This window comes from Oryza sativa, chromosome 8 (assembly GCF_034140825.1).
Source record: "Oryza sativa Japonica Group chromosome 8, ASM3414082v1".
Lineage (NCBI taxonomy): Eukaryota > Viridiplantae > Streptophyta > Magnoliopsida > Poales > Poaceae > Oryza > Oryza sativa.
In genome coordinates this window covers 16,095,940-16,111,818 of record NC_089042.1, presented here as the reverse complement: position 1 = coordinate 16,111,818, position 15,879 = coordinate 16,095,940, and positions in this window count along the sequence as shown.

The following is a 15,879-nucleotide window of genomic DNA, read 5'->3' as shown; positions in this document are numbered from 1 at the left end:
TAATCCGGGTTACCAAATTTTGTAATATTTATTAAGAGAAAGCGGGCTAATATAATGGTGTAACATATTGCGTGTTTTTATAGTATAGAAAATCTTATTTTAAAACGACGGTCTAATTTTTTCTACTGATGTGCATACATATTTTAAGGGTGTTATAGTTTTTTTACTCGTGCATACGTATGTATGTTTTTATTGTTTTTTAGTAAACAGTATCTAAAGGTTTTTTTTATAGTTTTTCTTCTCGTACTTATGTACGTTTGTTTGTTTTTTAAGTGAACAGTACCTTATCTTTTTTTCATCATAAGTACGTACGCTAGTTTTTACTCATACGCACGTGATACTAATAGGAAGGAAATAGATCTGATCTAACGGTCTAAAATTATGGGTCCACCAATTTAAATGAAAATCAACGGTGAGATTATAAAATGCCATGTGACGATTTAGGAGCGTTTGTAGGAACGCCACATGGCGGTTTAGGAGCGTTTATAGGAAGATTAATGGACTTTTAGTATATAATAGATAGATAGATAGAAGATAGATAGATAGATAGATAGAAGATAGATAGATAGACTAGGAAGGTGGCCTGTGCGCATGCACGGGCTTTTGTATTTTTGGAACGTAAGATGATAGTTTGTTCGGAAATTATGTCTCATAGATTAAGGGGCAAACTAAATTAAGGTCAGACAATATTCTTTTAAAATGATTCAGGGGTTTTGATCTTTTTTAACAAATCTCAAAAGTCATTTTATTAATTTTTTAATTAATAGAAGATGGATTAAAGTCTTACGAACGCATGCATCGAGTAATAAGCTAGCTTACCATGCATACCATCTTTACACAAACAGTGCCGGCACACGACATAGTGACAAACATTTTAATGGTAGATTAAAGGTTGGTGTGTATTTTTCCTCTATAGAAGTTTAACGGTTTCATATTTTCAACCACAATATTATATTAACACTACCCATTTTATTGGCAGTGTAAAATATCAACAACTATTTGAAGTTAATTTCTTCTTTTTCGCATGCTCTTTTGTTTTCTTCAAAAAAAATGTTTGAACTATAAGAGTATAGTTATTACATAAATATGATTGATGCGTATAGTGTAAATAAATATTGTTGAGATACTCGTGATCACGTTGATAAATCAACTTAGCCGTTCAGATGCGGTGCTTCATTGTTTGTACTAAAATCAATGATGTGCGAATGGAATGAGCGAGAGGTCTTCAGAGGCTTAATTTATAAAGCGATAATTTTGATGGTCTTAATATTAGGTCCACCACACCAATTTAAGTAGAAATTAATGGCTATAGATATTTTTGTTAGAAAAAAGTCTAAATAATGGGTCCATATAAATCGTAAAGTGTTAATTTAATGGATAAAAAAATATAATATAACTATATTCTTAAATTCATCGTCGTCTTAAGCAGAAATTACTCTATTCTATATATTAAATTTTTAATTTTGTGAGTAAAAAATAATAGTGTTTAAACTTTTTTAAAACAACACAGGTAATTGAGTTATGAATATTTAGAAAGAGTTATATTTTATAACGTATGTATGTAAAGGAAGCGGTCGTGAGGAGTAGCACGGGGTGGGGGGGGGGGGGGTGACGTATGCAGTACGTACATATAGGGGAGAGGTGGGACCGTTAGTATCCGGTTTGATTTGAAATTAATCTAATCCAAGCGTTTATAATATTGGTCTCACCAATTTAAATAAAAATTAAGGGATATATGTTTTTTTCCTCAGAATTTCTATGATTTTCTATAATTTATTAGAGCACCACATGACGACTTATAAGTGTTTATGGAGTGCCATGTGACGACTTAGAAACGTTTATAGGATATTTAATGGACTTTTAGTATATAATCGATTTATTTTTAGGCCACACGATTCCTTAAATTTGCATTGCACGGGCTATAATATTGATACTATAGGATTCCTCGACTCATGAATGTTTATAGAGTGCCATGCTAAATCATGTTGGTTGCTTGCATTGTGAACAAAAAGTTATTTGGATCTACCTGGATGCAAGTGAACTGGGTCATCCGGTGTCTTAGCAGAGCCCTTAATTAGTTGATGTCGTTTCATATCAGAAAACGAAACAACTTGGAAGTTTGAACGGGATTTTTCTTAAAAAAAAAAACAGCAACAGTAGTTAGCAGTTCAGAGTTTGAATCAAATCTTAATTGATAAAATTGTACCCGGAGCAGTAGATGTTTGGGGATGCAAGAGATTGGATGGATCTACATCGATGGACTCATGGCACTCAAGGCTGCTCTTGTGGCGCAGATCGTCTGGTGCAGGCCGATCACCAGCGAAAGAGGTCGATGTATATGTAGTCGTTGTTTTGTCGCGTGTGCAGAATGTTGCTGCCTGGAGAAGTGCGGTAGATCATAATTAACCCCCATCCCGGCCCGTCGCACACAAAGACTCATATAGCACGTCCTTTTTTTTTTCTATATATAAATCTAAGCGATTAGCAGGAATAGTAGATCATGGAGGGATTACTGTTCTTTTTTCCATAAATTAATCCAACGGTGTAAAATAATGGGTCCACCGGTTCAAGTGAAAACCAAAGGCTAGATGTTTTGCTTTTTTATTAGAATTTCTAGGAATTTCTTTAATTTATTAGAACGCCACTTGGCGGTTTGAGAGCGTTTGTAGGAAGTTTCATGGACTTTTAGTATATAAAATAATAATAATAATAATAATAATAATAACTAGAAAGGAAGCCCGCGCATATGCGCGGGCAGTTTATTTATTGGTTATAAAAAGAATACTAAAAGAAGTCATGGCTCATTATATCCATTATAAGAACCCTAGATTAACATATAATCTAAAAGAAAAAAATATTTATACTGTTAAATAGACCATAGAATTTATATGCTAAATAAAAATGACTATCATATTTAAACAAAAATCACTTTGTCTCAATTTTATGTAAACTCGCGTATCACCATCCTCCGCAAACATAATATGGGCTTCAATTTTTTTTTCTTTTATTATACATCTAATTCACCTATGCATGTTTATGGGTAATATACTAAGGAATAATTTATATTGTTGAAATTATTTGTGCTAATTGTTAATGCTATTTAAATGAGAATGACATAATTAAAAAGGATATTATATGGTTCCATATGACATTTCCGATTGTACGTATGTATATATATTTTTCTAGTCAATAGTAATCTCTCGTTCGCACTTACTTTTTCCCATTTTTGAACAAATATTTTTCTCTCATATGGGGTAGGGTATGCATATATGTATTCATGGAGTGGGTATGCACACGTTTATATCAGCGCCTATGATTGCCTTTACACTATTTTTTAAAAAATACTTTCAAGAAAATTAGTGGGATAGCGTGAAGTGGCGCCATAGCGGCGTTGCTTCTCCGACAACATTGCCAGGAGTGGTTGTTACATACATGCACAATTTGAAGAAAACCTTAGGGCTATAAAGAGAGAAACATAAAACTACTAAGATGTACGTGCTCTTCTTTTTTTCTTCTTTTTGATATCTCTTGTGTACATATGTACATAGGGATAGATTAGCTGATTTTTGGAAGCAAGGGATTAGAATAGATCTAATCTAATGGTTGAAAATGGATTGATCGGTTTAAGTGTAAATTGATGACCAGATGTTTTGCCTTTTTCTTATATTTAGCGTCAAATAGCATCTTAGGAGTGTTTGTAGGAGTGTAGGAATGCTATTAGTCATACTCACAATCTATTTGTAGTCAATTATTATTTGATGTGGCTTGGTGGCACTCTCTATTTACCTATCATTATTTGTTCAAACATGCCCTTAGGCTGAGTTTGGCAGTGAGAGTTCCCAACTCTCCTCACTCATTTTCCGCACACACGTTTCTCAAACGGCTAAACGGTGTGTTGTTTGCAAAAATTTTCTATAGGAAAGTTGCTTTAAAAAAAATCATATTGATCCATTTTTTAAGTTTTTTAGGGTAATACTTAATTAATCACACGCTAATGAACAACTCCGTTTTCCGTGCCAGCAGGAAACGTTCCCAACTCTAACGAATGAAAAGCAGCCTTAGTATCGTCATTTATCCTCCGTGTTTCATGACAAACATGTTCATTGGATGTGAGCTAATTATTAGACGCACTGCATATGGATACCATGTAAGCAATATAACTTGGCATTGGTGGATAGTGGTTTGTATATAAAACATATATACATAGGGATAAATTAGTGGGAACATTATTGAATAATTATATATTGTATACTACATATTAGTTTTAGTACATACGTAATATATTTATGGTTAAGTTCTAAAATGCTTATATGATTGGCTACTCACTTAGTTATCGTGACTACGTTTACCGAATTGCTAAATGGTGTGTATTTGCAAAATATTTTCTATACAATTTTTTTTAAAATCAAATAAATTCACTTTTGAGTTTATAATATATAATACTTAATTAATATTGCGCTAATGACCTACGTCGATTCGTGTCCCATGGACATGCTCAACCAATGAGCTAGATGGAACGAAGGCTAAGTAGGAGATAAAGAACATCAATATGGTGTCAAAAGAATATATTTGTTCTTTAATTTTCCAATAATACATGAATAGAGAAAACACAAAATACAATAAAAGTACATTTATGATAAATTTAGAAGTGTCATTTTGATGTATGTATACTTTTTATTGTTGGAGTTATTTTTATTTTCGAAAATATAAGTCTAATTTAACTATTAAATAATCTACATTTTTCAGTTCATTTATGTTTTTCATGGATTTTTCGATGACATGTGTCTAATTAGAATACAACTCGAAATAACATATTCCCTCTCCCAAAATATAATAAATTTTAGGTATGAATCGGGACTGATGCATGCTTGTTCAGAATCATAGTTAAAAGTTACTATATTTTGGAATGAATGTAGTACATGTTTACGCCTTAAAGCATAATACCCAACTTATATGTGTATTATTATTCATTATGGTTTTAGTATATTTTTATTGTTTCGTTGTTATTTGGTTGTCACGCAAATGGCAAGAGACAGTGGTACATATATGTTTAAAGTTAGAACAGTGTTTTCTTATATGTGGATTTAATGGTTTCACCGGTTAAATGTTTAATGGAAATTAATGGGTAATTGTTTTCTTTATAATATTTTTTAAACAATTTAAAATATTAGCTAGAGTATAGGAAGGTGAGAGAGAGGATTATTGGACGATGGAGGAAGTGTACGTGTCCATGTGCGTGCACGGGGTGCTCGGAGGGATTAGTCTGCTTTTCATCTAATCTAAATAAGAAAGAAAAAAAAAAGATATACAACCGGGACTACATAAGTACGTACATACGTTTGTTTTTCCTTTTCTGGCCGCACTATGCACATGCTTAATCGGTAGTTTTTGATAGATATTTTTTGAAAATTTTTTTTAAGTAGTTGTCATACATGTATATAGATCTAATTTATAATCCCTAAATCATAAGCGTTTATTTAAGATTTTCTACTAATTTAAAAATGGCGCCTAGCCTCTAATGATTTAACGTATAAAATAATGGGTCCACCAATTTAAGTGACAATCGATGACAAGTATAGATCTAATCTAACGGTATAAAATAACGGGTCCACCAATTTAAATGAAAATCGACGGTGAGAATAGACTGTACCACGTGGCGGTCTAAGAGTGTTTAAAGATAGAACGTTTAAAAAGCATTGATTGGATACTTTATTTTTATATTAATTTACGTAAATTTATAGAGTAATATATTTTATTTTTAACTTATAGAAAATCCTATTTTATGTGCCATCTATTTTTTTCAATGCACTACGTACGTATGATTACTTTTTTTTTTACTACGCAGCTTCTTTTCCAGTCGTACGTACGTACGGAATATTTTTTCATGGGATACATATACGGAGTTTTTGTTTGCATGCTTTCCCGGCCCACAGTAAACATGAGAAAAGTATTAGTTTTTTAAAAAATAATACATCCAATCTAATGGTCTAAAATATCGGGTCCACCAATTTAAGTGAAAATCAACGGTGAGATTAAACAATGCTATGTGGCGGTCTAGGAGTGTTTATAGGAGCGCCATGTGGCAGCTTATGAGCGTTTGTAGGAAGTTTAGTTTAATGGACTTTTAGTATATAATAGAAGATAGATTTCTTTAATTTATTAGAGCGCCACTCGGCGGTTTGAGAGCGTTTGTAGAAAGTTTCATGAACTTTTAGTATATAATAGAAGATAGATATGAGCAATGATAGAATGACTTACATTATAAAACGGAGGGAGTAGAAGGCTTTTCCAATTACCTCATCACCAAAGAATGGATGGACAAATTATAAACTTGTTGATTGTATCATATTTATGAATTCCAAATATGCATCCCAATGTAATCGCAGATATTGCCAGCATTGTCTTGCAAAGGGACAGGAAAAGAACAGATGACTAATATCCTCTAGCACTGCATTATTGCACATCACACAAGTTGATCTATCTTGCAGTATACACTGGTGGAGAAACCATCTTTCGTCGGTCGGCCGATTTCCACAATAGTCCCGGATACAATAAAAACCGGGGCTAAAGATGATCTTTAGTCCCGGTTCAAAAGGGTAACGGTCATATTTGATCTTTAGTCCCGGTTTGTGTTACCAACCGGGACTAAAGATCATCTTTAGTCCCGGTTCGAATGCTGTCAGGGCCTGTCAGGCCCCTCCGGGATCTTTAGTCCCGGTTGGTAGCACCAACCGGGACTAAAGATCACCGGGATCTTTAGTCCCGGTACCAACCGGGACTAAAGATCCCGGTGATCTTTAGCCCCGGTTGGTGCTACCAACCGGGACTAAAGTCCCACCCCTATATATATGTCTTCTTCCTCCTCCAGCTGCCCGAGCAAGCTTCAAAATTTCTTCAAAAAAGAGGGGAGGTCATGCCAAAATTTCTATTGAATTTATTTTGGTGATTACATACAAATCGGAGGTGCCTAAAAGGTTTGCAACTTCATCCTCCAATGTTTTTTTTGTCATACTACATTTGCACCTATGTTTTGCACACTTTTTTTGTCTCCAAAATTTAGTTGTAAGTTGATGAGAGAGAAAATGTGTGTGGGGAAGAAAGAATATATAGAAATTTAGTTCATTTGCTAAACAAGGTTTTATAAAATAGTTGAGAAGGAAAACTCTAGTGAAAGTTAATCTTAAATAATAGAAAACAAACTAAAATGAAAATTAAAAGAAGTAAAACACATTAAAATTAGTTTAAAACTTTACAAATAGTTTTTAAGAATTATTTGGTGTAATATTTTATGATTTTTGTATGAATAAAGATATCTTATAATTATTGTATGACTGTCATTATTGTAAGAATAATTATTTGTGTACGGTTTTTTTTGACTCATGTAGATGGATCGGCAATGGATGTACGCTGACCGGCGGTCCAAAGAGTTTATTGACGGCGTGCACTATTTTTTGAGAGTGGCCGAAGCTAACAGGCAAAGGGGTTTTATTTGTTGTCCATGCAATAAGTGTAAGAATCAGAAGGAGTATTCTGCATCCAGGACTATTCATTTCCACTTGTTTGAGTCGGGGTTCATGCCAAGCTATAATTGTTGGACATCCCACGGAGAGCAAGGTGTTGAAATGGAAGAAGATGAAGTGGAAGACGACAATATTCCAGACTTTGCTCAGTATGTTGGATTTGAAGGAAATCAAACGGGCGAGGAGGAAATAGCTGCTGATGGTAACGACGTTGCGGATGATCTTGGTCAGATGTTGCAGGATGCCAGGGAGGACTGCGAAAGTGAAAAGGAGGCCCATAAATTGGACAAGATGTTGGAGGACCACAGAACTTCGTTGTACCCAGGTTGCGAGCAGGGGCACAAAAAGTTGGATACCACTCTGGAGTTGTTGCAATGGAAGGCAAAAAATGGGGTTAGTGACAAGGCATTTGGCGATTTATTGAAACTCGTCAAGAACATTCTTCCGGGGGGAAACAAATTGCCCGAGACAACGTACGAGGCTAAGAAGATAGTCTGCCCATTAGGACTGGAAGTTCATAAGATTCACGCATGTCCGAACGATTGTATCCTATATCGCGGTGGGGAGTATGAGAACCTAGAAGCATGCCCTGTTTGCAAAGCACTACGATACAAGATTAGACGGGACGATCCAGGAGAAGTTGACGGGCAGCTAACAAAGAAGAGAATTCCTGCTAAGGTGATGTGGTATTTCCCTATAATACCACGGCTAAGGCGTTTGTTCAGGAACAAGGGGAATGCTAGAATGTTGCGATGGCACGCTGAAGAGCGTCAACAGGACGGGATGCTGAGACACCCCGCCGATGGTTCGCAATGGCGAAACATCGACAGAAAATTTAAAGAATTTGGAAAGGACGCACGAAACATACGGTTTGGTTTGAGTACGGATGGCATGAATCCTTTTGGAGAGATGAGCAGCGGCCATAGCACTTGGCCCGTTACGATGTGTATCTACAACCTCCCCCCCTGGCTATGCATGAAGAGGAAGTACATAATGATGCCGATTATTATTCAAGGCCCCAAGCAACCTGGTAACGACATCGACGTGTACCTAAGACCACTGGTAGAAGATCTTAAACAGTTGTGGAAGAAGGAAGGTGTCCCCGTGTGGGACGAGGACAAACAGGAGGAGTTTAACCTACGAGCGCTGCTGTTCGTAACCATCAACGATTGGCCTGCACTTAGCAACCTATCCGGACAGTCCAACAAGGGGTACAAGGCTTGCACTCACTGTATGGATGAAACAGAAAGTACGTATCTTAAGCACTGTAGGAAGGTTGTATACATGGGTCATCGTTGATTCCTTGCAGCAAACCACTCGGTACGGAAGAAAGGCAAGCACTTCGAACATAAGGCCGACCACCGTACGAAGCCTAAACATCGCAGCGGGAAAACAGTGTTTGCTATGGTTAAAGATCTTAAAGTAGTGTTCGGAAAGGGGCCTGGAAGCCAGCATATAGAGAGCGAAGATGGTCACGCGGCGATGTGGAAAAAGAACTCTATATTTTGGGAGTTACCATATTGGGAATTCTTGGACGTACGCCACGCAATCGACGTGATGCACCTCACTAAGAACCTTTGCGTAAACCTTCTTGGCTTCCTAGGTGTATACGGAAAGTCGAAAGATACACTGGAAGCACGTAATGATCTGAAGCATATGGAACAACGCGGCGACCTTCACCCGGAACCAAAGGAGAAAGGAAGCCATTACTTGAGTCCAGCCAGCTACACTCTTAGCAAGGCAGAGAAGGAAAGTATGTTTGAATGCTTGGAGAGCATAAAGGTACCGTCTGGATACTCCACGAATATCAAGCGAATAATAAGCACGAAGCAGAAGAAGTTCACAAACCTAAAGTCTCATGACTGTCATGTGTTGATGACACAACTGCTACCAGTTGTAATAAGGGGTATCCTTCCAGACAATGTCCGGGCAACAATAACAAAGTTATGTGCATTCATGAACGCAATTTCGCAGAAGGTCATCGATCCGGATAGATTAGAAGCCCTTCAGAATGAAGTGGTGCAATGTCTCGTCAGTTTTGAGTTGATATTTCCACCTTCATTTTTCAATATAATGACGCATCTGCTTTGTCACCTTGTGAAAGAGATCCGTATTCTCGGGCCTATGTACCTACACAACATGTTTCCTTTCGAGAGGTACATGGGCATTCTGAAGAAGTATGTTCGTAACCGTGCTCGTCCAGAGGCAAGCATCGCCAAGGGTTATGGAACAGAGGAGGTCATCGAATTTTGCGTAGAATTTATCGAAGACCTTCGCCCAATCGGGGTACCTGAATCACGCCATGAAGGGAGACTACGGGGAAAGGGAACTCTCGGAAGGAAAGCAATAATGACGGTAGACAACAATTTATTCCGTAAAGCCCATTTCACTGTTCTGCAACACTCTTCATTGGTAGCTCCTTACATCGAGGAGCACTTGGCTCTAGTTCGCGCCAGGAACATCGGTAAGTCCGATGCATGGATTACACGGCATCACATTGATACTTTCCCCGCGTGGCTACGACAACATCTCATGGGTAACGAGTCGATCAACCAACAACTTGCCTTCCTGGCGAGGGGACCGTCTGGGTCGATCACGACATTCCAGGGATATGAGATCAATGGGTACACATTCTACACGAGAGCCCAAGACATGAAGAGCACGAACCAAAACAGCGCTGTTCGTGTCGATGCCATGGGACACGATGGAACAACTGCCACGTATTACAGTGCCATCGAGGACATATGGGAACTTGACTATGGTCCTCTCAAGGTTCCTCTGTTCCGGTGCCAATGGGTTAGGTTGACTGGTGGAGGTGTAATGATTGATGACAGTGGGATGACAACTGTTGACCTTAACAAGGTTGGATACTCGGACGAACCTTTTGTCCTTGCCAACGATGTAACGCAAGTCTTTTTCGTGAAGGACATGTCTAGCAAAGGAAAGAAGGGCAGAGGGCCTGATGAGCCTAAGCGTCAAGTGGTTCTCCCAGGCAAAAGAAAAATCGTCGGAGTTGAGGACAAGACTGACGAGGATTACGATCAGTTAGATGGGCAACCCCCTTTCACGGTGACGATTGACCCTAGCATCCTCCTATCAAATGAAGACACCCCTTACTCACGCAGCGATCACAAGGAGGGAACAATAGTGAGGAGAAAGTACGTGCGGTCAACCGTCACCGCCGATGTAATGCCGTAATTATTGTGTACACGATGTAAACTATTTTGGATGTATTGATTATCCATATAAATCAATTGATGTATGGCATATGTTAATTACGCACGATTATTAGAGGTTTCAACAAGTTTAAATCATGTATATGCTACTTATATGTGATACTTACAATTTTTAAAAGTTTTAAATCACACAGGTGGCAATTTCATATGTATGTTAATTAGAGTTTTTAACATTTAATTTACTAGCATTCATATGCTAATTATAATTGACTAGAGGATTTTTAAAAGTTTTAAATCACGCAAGTGGCAATTTCATATGTTAATTAGAGTTTTTAACATTTAATTTACTATCATTCATATGCAAATTATAATTGACTGGAGAATTTTTAAAAGTATTAAATTTAATATATTTTTAAAACTATCATTCATATATTAGAGTTTTTCACAATTTAATTTACTATCTTTCATAAGCTACTTATATATGACTATTCGAATTTTTAAAAGGTTTAAATCATGCATGTGGCATTTACATATGTTAATTAGAGTTTTTAGCATTTAATTTAATATAATTCCTACGCTAAGTATATATGATGATTACAATTTTTATTAATTTTAAATCATGCAGTATGTACATACATATCTTAATTAGAGTTTTTACCAATATAATAATATCATCCATATATATGCTAAGTATATATATATATTGGAATTTTTATTAATTATAAGTCATATATTTGCTTATTACGATTTATCCACTTAATTTATTACAGACAAAAACAATTTTTCGAAGTAATTGTCATTAATCTTTGTACTTTAAATAATGTTAATGCATTAACTTCTATTTTATAAACACATATGTAAGCGAAAATCATATGCAGTGCTATAATCTTTAGTCCCGGTTCTTAACCCTAACCGGGTTTAAAAAGAATTTCGAAATAGCGGGAAAAGATATTTACTCCCGGTTGTTGAGAACAACCGGGACTAAATATCACTTTAGTCCCGGTTGTTCTCAACAACCGGGAGTAAAGATCTTTTCTTTACTCCCGGTTGTTCTCAACAACCGGGACTAAAGATATCTTTAGTCCCGGTTGTTCTCAACAACCGGGAGTAAAGATCCGGGGGTATATATATTCCCGGTGCGCCCTCGTCTTCTTCACCAACACTTAGACGTTTTCGGCCGATCGATCTCTCTCGGCCTCTCTCCTTCGCCGCCACTGCCTAGGGCAAATCCCCGCGCCGACGCCGCCGTATCTCGCCGTCATCTCGAGCTCGTCGTCCTCGCCGCCGCCTCCGCCTCCTCCGCTGCCGCCGCATCTCTGGGGTGAGAGCCGCCGCCGCTAGATCTCCCTTCATGCGCATCTCGATCTCTCCGATATCGATCTCTCTCCGTCGCGCCGCCCGCCACGAGACGCCGCGCCACGACGACGACGCGCCACGACGACGACGCGCCACGCCGCCGCCTTCGCCGCCGCCGCATGCCAACGCCACGCCGCCGCCGCTGTCGCCACGCCGCCGCCGCCTTCGCCGCCGCGCGCGCAATGCCGCCGCCGCCACGCCACGCCGCCGCCGCCACTCCACGCCACGCCGCCGCCGCCACGGCCCCGCAACGCCACGCCGCCGCCGCCGTCGCCACGCCGCCGCCGCCGCCGCCACGCTGCCGCGCCAACCACCGCCCCGATGCCGCCACACCGCCGTTAACGAACGAGAACGAGAACGATCGAACGAACGAGAGCGAGAACGAACACGTCAACGTACGTTGCCGCGAGAACGTGAACGAGAACGAGAACGCTCGAACGAACGAGAGCGAGAACGAGAACGATCGATCGAAGACAAGCGAGAACGAGGGAACGAACGTGAATGAGAACAAGCGAACGAACGTGAATGAGAACGAGCGAACGAACGTGAACTAGCTAGGGAACGTGAACGAGCGTTAACGTGAAATGCAATATATATATATATATATATATATATATATATATATATATATATATATATATATATATATATGTTACTTCGCATTTATCCTAATACATCTTTTTGTATCTTGCAGAAAAGACGTGTTGTCGGAGTCGTCCGTCAAGCCTGAGTGGAAGAGCTAGCCCTAGAAGGAATTGGAGCAGGCAAGTGACGTAATAATATAAATGATTGTTATATTTGTAATGCAATTAATTAAGATTATTAGACCTGTAATTGGACTTATCATATAAGATTGTGTAGTGTTCTAATATTATTTGAGTTTTAATATAAGATTACTTTATTTGTAATTAGACTTAGTATGTATAATTATTGACTACGGAATTGGTGCGACAAGTAGCAATTGACTATTGTAGTCTTAATTAGACTTAGCATATACGCACGAAACACTTAGCATATACATGACTATTTTAGTCTTAGCATGTAATATTATTTGAGTTTTAATATAAGATTACTTTATTTGTAATTAGACTTAGTATGTAATTATTGACTACGGAATTGGTGCGACAAGTAGCAATTGACTATTGTAGTCTTAATTAGACTTAGCATATACGCACGAAACACTTAGCATATACATGACTATTTTAGTCTTAGCATGTAATATTATTTGAGTTTTAATATAAGATTACTTTATTTGTAATTAGACTTAGTATGTAATTATTGACTACGGAATTGGTGCGACAAGTAGCAATTGACTATTGTAGTCTTAATTAGACTTAGCATATACGCACGAAACACTTAGCATATACATGACTATTTTAGTCTCAGCATGTAATATTATTTGAGTTTTAATATAAGATTACTTTATTTGTAATTAGACTTAGTATGTAATTATTGACTACGGAATTGGTGCGACAAGTAGCAATTGACTATTGTAATCTTAATTAGACTTAGCATATACGCACGAAACACTTAGCATATACATGACTATTGTAGTCTTAGCATGTAATATTATTTGAGTTTTAATATAAGATTATTTTATTTGTAATTAGACTTAGTATATAATTATTTACTAGCTAGGGTTGTATAATATACGTCACCTAGACTTAGCTTATATCACGATTTGTAATTAGACTTAGCACGTAAGGTTGTGTAGGGTTCTAATGTACGACATTTACACTTAGCATACATGACTTAGATTGTTAAAACATAAATGTCTCGTGACTTAGCAGATGTTTCTTGTATCAACAGATGGCTGACCGCGATGAGGAACAGATATTGTACGATACAATCGCGGAGGGAAGCAGCCAGTACTGGAATGAAGAAGAGGGGAACGAGGATCCAAACCAGTACTTGAACGAGGAAGGAAACATAGAGAGGGATGCGGAGGGGAACCAGGAGGAGGAGGCTAGTGGTAGTCAACCCTCCGTTGGACAGAAGAGGGCACGCGGGCAACGAGGTGCAGCGAAGAAGCTTGAGGGTCGGCACATCATAACGGAAGTGCAAGAAGATGGACGTCCTAGTGCCCCGGCCGAAGCCGCCAAGAACTATGTACGTCACAGCGGTTGGGTTGTGCGGGATAACGTGCCTGTCAGTACGGTGTACTGGCGAAGAACAAGGGCACGCGGAGATCATGAGAGCTTTGTCCCAGATTCGGAGAAAGAGATGCTGTGGACCACAATGCTCGAGACATTCACCCTTCCTGCGGGTACAGAGGACAAAGTGAAAAGGTGGACTCTGAAGAAAATGGCAGAACAGTTTCAGAGCTTCAAGGGAGATCTGTACCAGAAGTATATACTGAAGGGGTAGACACCGAACTTCGACACATTCCCAAAGCTAAGGGATCACTGGGACGAGTTCGTTGCATATAAGACAGGTGAACAAGGGCAGGCGATGATGGAAAGAAACAAAGAAAATGCCGCCAAGAAGAAGTACCATCACCACTTGGGGTCAGGAGGCTATAGCGTCGCGATGCCGAAGTGGGAGCAGATGGAGGCTAGCTTGATTGAGAGGGGTATCGAACCGGCAACAGCCAATTGGCCGGAACGATCGAAGTTCTGGTACTATGCTCACGGTGGAACGCTCAACCCAGCTGATGGCTCACTGGTCTTCGGCGATCAGATACGAGAGGCTGCGCGACGACTAACAGATGCAGTGGAAGCCTCCTCTCAGGGCACGTTCCGACCAGACAGAGATAGGGACGAGCTGACACTCGCCCTGCAGACTCCAGAGCATCCAGGACGAACACGAGGGAAAGGGGTGATTCCTTGGAAGATTGGTTTCAAGGAGGACATCCACACGTACAGGAGTCGGATGAGGAGCAAGAGAGATACCGAGGCGAAGATTGCAGACCTAGAGTTCCGGGTATCGAGCTACGAACTCAACATGCAAGAGGAGGTGGCAAGGAAGGTTGATGAACGCATGGCCGCACATCGGTCCCATGATCCCCAACCGACCATTCCTCCTGTAATGGTGAGCCCGTCAGGAAACCGTAGCAGCTGCGCCTCAACGGGGCAGGTAGGATCACAGAGCATGGACGCCATGCAAACACAGGACGAATCGACCTGTCCCGTTGATGACATCACTCAGCGGACACCATGTGAGCTGCATATTCCTTTGAAGAACTTATCAATAAAGGTAAGATTTAGCCATTCCGCTAGTTGCTGCTTATATATGTTGATTACTAATAAATAATCTCTCACAACATGAAGGTGGCGTCGGGCATGGCCATCCCAACGGACCCTTCAGGTACTTACCACTGCAGGCCGATTCCAGCAGGATACTCGAAGGTCGAAGTTGAGTTGGTCGAAGGCGCGTACGAGGACCTCGAGCTGGATTACCCTGGAGGAGACGGTGAGACGCATCTACGAGACACAAGCCATGTCATTATTCTATGGCGCAGGCGGTACATCATCCTCCCTGGGCGACAAGCGGCGTCTCGTGCACCATCTCCTCCGGCTCCGCCATCTCCTCCTCAGGATACTGCACCGTCTCCTCCTCATGCTTCGCCAGCACCGTCTCCACCTCAGGCTCCAGCATCGACACCTCCTCAGGATCCTGCACCGACTCCTCCTCGTGCTCCTACACCTACTCCCCCGCAAGCTCCTCTTCCGGCACCTTCAAAGTCAGGGGCCCCCCAGCTCCACCGCCTGCCCACACAAGGGCAACGAAGAAGGCGAAAGTTGACGCCGCCAAGAACAAGGACCCGGGGTACGATTGCACGCAAGAGGAGCTTGACGCTTACGTTGCATCAGAAGTCAAGAGACAAT